This window comes from Xiphias gladius, chromosome 5 (assembly GCF_016859285.1).
Source record: "Xiphias gladius isolate SHS-SW01 ecotype Sanya breed wild chromosome 5, ASM1685928v1, whole genome shotgun sequence".
Lineage (NCBI taxonomy): Eukaryota > Metazoa > Chordata > Actinopteri > Istiophoriformes > Xiphiidae > Xiphias > Xiphias gladius.
In genome coordinates this window covers 6,877,605-6,883,604 of record NC_053404.1, presented here as the reverse complement: position 1 = coordinate 6,883,604, position 6,000 = coordinate 6,877,605, and positions in this window count along the sequence as shown.

Genomic DNA, 6,000 nt, shown 5'->3' with positions numbered 1-6,000 from the left:
CCTAATCTGCGTGGTTCATTTCATTTCAGTCAGGCTCTTGTGCAGACCAAACAACTGGATTGAAATTGAGACCTCCTGAAAAGGATTGTCTCTGTGTGCTTTCAGTTGGACTTGTTGTGGTTTGTTTATGGTTTGAGAGCGAAGTGGAACAACCACATATCATATGATAGTATAGTATATGATAGTTGGTTATGTGATTATAGAGGAATTCTAAAGATAATCTACTATCAGATCCATTTGCTTATTATGGGAACTGTCAATGTAGTGATTTGTATGAGAGGCATATTTATTTATGAACGATAATTTGGTAACCAAGGTAACATGTATGCACATCAGTACGTGCATGATTTTCCTTGATACATCAAAAAGTGAAAAGGATTTAAAAGGAGGTATGGCAACCACTCAGTAACTATCCTTCCAGATATAACACCTTACACCTACTTGGTTGTCATTATTTATGCGGTCCACTTACAGTTGAGATCAATAACAGTCATTATCAGTTATTTTTTCATGAACTCTTTGTGATACCAGAGAAGATCAATAAACACATCAGATTGTGTAAAGCATTGCTAGCAGTAAGATAATTTGTTTTCCCATTGTGGGTCCATATAGTGCTGATGATGAATGAATGCTGATGAACTAAAAGGCAACAATGGATGTTTTTTTTCTTGGCCCATACCAACTGAACCTAACTACAAGTGGAAAAGAAACATTAGTGAGGTCCACACTAATGTTGGGTGGTAAGGCCTGGCTCTCAATTGGTGTTCCAGCTTATCCCAAAGTTGTTGGATTGGGTTGAAGTCAGGGATCTGCAGGCCAGTCAAGTTCTTCCACAGCAATGTGGGAAAACATTTTCTTTAAAATCCTGGCTTTGGGCACGGGGGCATTGTCATGCTGAAACAGAAACTCAATAAACATAAAACTTTTGACACAAATTTGGAAGCACATCGTTGCCTAAAATAGCAGTGTATGCTGTAGCATTAAGATTTGTCTTGGCAGTTGAATTCCCAAAAAGTCCTGGTTTGACATTAGAATGTTTGCATTGCTGTAAAACATGATCTTAAATGTAAAAGCATATGTGTGTCGAGTGCCAAAAATCAGAGACAATCAAAGCTCTCAGAAAACTATTCACAAGTCTTAACCTGTGAACATTTACAATTCCAGGCTTTTATTTGCTGGCTGCTTCAGCTCACCTCTGAAAGCTCATTTCATGATCAGCCAACACACTGCACCTGACACAATATAATATATTCCTCCGTATTTGTTAGAGCAAGACTTCCTATCACATTCAGCTTTGTCAACACATGGCTGCAAAGTCAAACTCTCTGTCGCCTTGAGGACTCAAATAACTGTCAGAACACAAAGAGAGAGTGCAGGCCAACATAAGGGAGCTTTGTATAGATGGAATGGTCATTTGCATGTGATCATAATCTTTATTTGCGTGGCTGGCCTTCAGGCTGCACTGACTGACAGCCTCAGTTCTACCAGCAGGAGAATAAACCAAAAGATGTCACTGTTGCACAAGCCATGTTGTGTATCATGCAGTCTGTCCGTTATAAACAACATCCTGGCCAATGATTACAGGCTGCCCTTCCCTCTCTGTGTTCATCACTGAAGATGCTGCTGCCTCACATACTCGTCATTAACTCCATAGCAAGCAGAGATCCTGAAAGAAGAAAAGAAAAATTATTATTATTATTATTATTATTATTTACAAATTCTTACATATTTTTTTTTTTGATTTCTAGGTTGAAGGAGACAGAGATTCTGCACGTCTTATTGTATTCCATCTAGAAAAATAACTCTTGAAAAGCAATATTTTTTGTTTGTTTTTTATTACTTTTTCTACATCCTTTCAACATCCACACTGTGAGGGTGTAGCAAAATTATATTACAAAGCCATATATCAAAATGTAAACCAACCATATTCCCACCATAGAGACATTTTCTAAACTGAACCTTTCCTCACCCCCCCCCACTGCATAACCTTAAAAAAAATCTAGATTATAATGGAAAAAAGGAAATAAATAATACAATAGATAAATATTTCAGTACAACCATTGCTATATTCAGTTACATACCAAGAGCTCCAAATCCATTTCCTCCTGTTGCAGGCAAATGCTTATAAAAGGACAATTCAAAAAACAAAAGAGCAAAACCAATCAATCAATCAGTTTGTAATAGACATTTTACCTCATCACCTACAGTAGTCCATGAAAGTCCACACATAAACAGCGTTGTTTAGCTTCATGCATTTCAATTTCCTTTTACACTGAAATTTCACAAACCCAATAATGTGAACTGAATACAGTCAAGGATAATGTGTCTGAATATACATTAAGGATTTGCTGTATTACATCTAGAGATAAATGATGAGAATAATGTATACCAAGTATTCTATACATTATGTGTGTTATATGTTATATATACTGTAAAGCATTCTGGCTTTTATACACTTAATTCAACATTATAACTAAATGTGGAAAGGACAGGGACATCAAGCGCATCTGCACCAAGGAATGGGCCCTCTCCACTGGATATGACCCCATCAAACTCTACCTTTTACATTGGCATTATAATATGTGCTTGCAACTGCCCTTTTATATGATGGTATTAGTGTTGGTAATAATTATTTATTTTCCTTATTTGTCTTACATGTTATCTTATCTGAAGCAGTCTTTATTCGTCTGTCTGGTTGGGGACAATGGTTTGATAAGTTGGAGATGGATATTTGCTAGGGCCAGATAAGGAACTGGGGGTATATGGGGACATATATCTGCTTCTTGGCATTTTTTCTGTTAAGTCTTTTTGAGGATATATTAATCGAATGGTTTGAAAGGAAATAATAGGGTCAGTAGACTGTGAGGTTTTCCAGCGCATACTTAACAATCAATCCTGCAAACAATACAGTTCTTTGCCAATCAATAGCAATGATTTCGTGTCATAAGCAAAAAGATATTTTCATATTGAGTACATAAGAGCACGAGTTTCACAAGAAACTGTTTTTCTATGTAGCAACAATCACCAACAATAAAAATAATAAGGATAATAATAACATTGTAGTAAAATTATCGAAGATGAAATTTGATTTTTATTAAAATTTAGCAAACCTTCTTATATCAATAGAAAATATCTCCACAAGAAGAAAATCATTGGTTATTTGATTCATAGGGAGAAAATTCCCAACAGTGAGTCTCCACTTTTACTGATTGAGCCCGAGCAAAGCTGTGGATGATCAAGATGTGACACATAAACTAATTTTCTTTGGAATCAAAGATTTTTTACTCCCAACTCACTTGTGTCGATGTGTCATCACACCATTCATTCAAACATCACCAATTGTTCCTAATGGACAGAACATAATCTATACTTATTGATCCATTCTCTCCTCTACAGTAACAATTACTCCCTGGCTTCCTCTTACCTGAGTCAGATTGTTCAGTCTGCAGTCAGCGCATGTACATACTCACATACGTACACATACAGCGCCATACACAATTATCTGTTCAAACACTCCACAGGATATTTTTTCTGTATCTTCTCTAAATGCACACTGCCAGTGGCATTACAAACAATGTGTTGTTCCACTTTTGGCATTTTGCAATTCAAAACGATGTGGGTGCTGCCTGAGCAGAATACTGAAGAGCAGAAAGAGGCGCTCCAGCCAGCAGCATTAACATACAGGAAGCCATTATCACATTTGGCCTGTGCAGCCATAAGGAAGGCTGCTGAGTGAGTGTGTGCATCAGCGTGTTTGCATGCACATTTCAGTCTTATTGCATGTTTTTAACTTTGTGTGCCTGTGTTTATTCTTTCCATGCATACAGGTGTGTTCATGGTTGTATGCTGTGTGTGTGTCTTTATAGGTACATATACATGAAGAAGATGCAATAGATGCTTGTATGTGGTCTGGGTGCCCGTGTAAATCGTGTGTGTGTGTGTGTTTTTTTCCCCATTCCCCACCTTTCAGATTAGAGGCTTCTGTAATGGTTCTACAAAAGGTCAGGGTTTTTCAATGGTTGGGATGTAGTGGTAGGCCGTGTTTAAAGGTCACCATGCCACACCATCGCATTATCTCCCTGCCATTTCATACCAGTTCAGTCTGTCTGATTGATTTTTTTAAATAAAGCCTCACCTGTTCCAAGCCTCATTTTGTCTGCTTTTTCTTTCACACTGAAAGCAGGGAGAACTGAGGAGGAGGAGGGTTTATGGGCTGGATGAGTAGGAGGAGGGTGTGTTGTTGGAGCTTTGTGAGTCTGAGACCTGAATAAAGACATCTACTTGTCCTGCCTCTGATAGTGATGATGAGCATTTGGTGCTGTACGGTTGGCTTGGGTTGTGTCGTGGTTCATCGTGATGCCGTGTGCTCCGTCTGAGCAGGTGTGGAAATCAAATATCACATGGCCAGCGCTCTGGCTTTAATGTGGGAGATTAAAGAGTAAGGGAGTGTTTGTGGTGCATGGTGCAGCCTGGTATCGGCTGCCCTCCAGCTCAGAGAGGGAGGAGATCTGCTGGCTCACTAGACAATTTTTATAAATGTAATATTTTTATTTCAGTACAAAAAGGATAATTTGATCATTTTTATATTAAATCTTGATACCTGTAGCTTGTTTGTCCCTCTAGTTGTTTTTGTTTTTGTTACATTTACATTTTGTTAGATAGTCCTTTCACTTAACTTTTATTTCCATGTGTGGACTATGGATGGCAATGTGGGCCAGTGGGTTGGCGCATCATTAATCTGGTATCATCATTAGAGCCTGTCTTTTTGAGTACATAACAGAATCAGGTCGATCGGATAACTGACTTGTGTATTTCAAAAACTACTGGCCCGATTTTCATAAAATATTTTGGGTCTATTCCTAATCGCCATAGGATATCCTAATGTTTTTAACCCCAAATCTTACAAGCAAATAGCCGGCCAAATAGCAAGCCATAAAATTCACCGAGCAGAATCATGTTCCTTATATGAAACACCATTCAGGGCCAGACTAGGCTAAAGGGTATGTTTTCAACTCAGGTTCTGACTTATTTTAAACACCCTTTATGAGAGAATTGAAATAAACGTAAAATAAGCCACATTTACTATAGTAACTGGTATATAACTGGTATTTTTTCTTTGTGAAACACTTAAACCAGGCTTGAATTACTCTGTTTACATAAACTCCAAGCTGGCTTTATGGAACTGCTTAAGCTTGGTTCAAGTCATTCGTTAGAATCAAAATGAAAATGCAAATTTTCTTTTCTTTGTAAAGAAAAGAATAATTTAATAATTTATCTGAGAATAATTTAATCTACCAGGCTTTTTTTTTTTTAATTTTATCTGAGAATAATGATAAAAGTATATATGGTTTGTATAGGCCTTTTAGACAGGGTGAGGCAGGTTTATTTACATGTTTCAGTAGGAAAATCCCCCCGCAGAACAATGATGAAATGGTTGGATCTGACATATACATAACAACTATAATAAACATATTGGCTACCTGTTCATCCTGTTCAGGAAACTGCTGCAAACGGTGGCAGGCAGCTCCAAACCTGTTCCACTTAAAAGGAGGGGGAGAGACAGACATAGAGAAAGATTAAAGGGTGGAGCTTGGCCACCTGGATAAATGCAGGGACTGAACAATTAACAATCAATTTACCATCAAAAAGCTTGGCTTTCTAATTGGGGCTGCCCGCAGGCCAGAGGGGCTTTTCTGTTGAAAGGCACTGTTTTTTTTTTCTGTCCGCGCATTGTTTCATATTTGTGTTAATGTTTTTCCCCCCTAACTATCTCATTGTTTTTCATCCTCTGCTTACATGCGCAAATAATTATAATGCAGCTGTAAATAGCGGATTATTCAGGAATGGACGAGTACAATAGGCCTAAATGTATCTGCTAAAATGGCGAGACGTCGGTTTTGATTCTCAGCAGGTGTGCAGTGTTTGGACCAGTCTTTACTCTGATGGAGATGACAATGTCCCACAGAGCCTGAAATTCTACAGTGTCTCTTACATTATGAA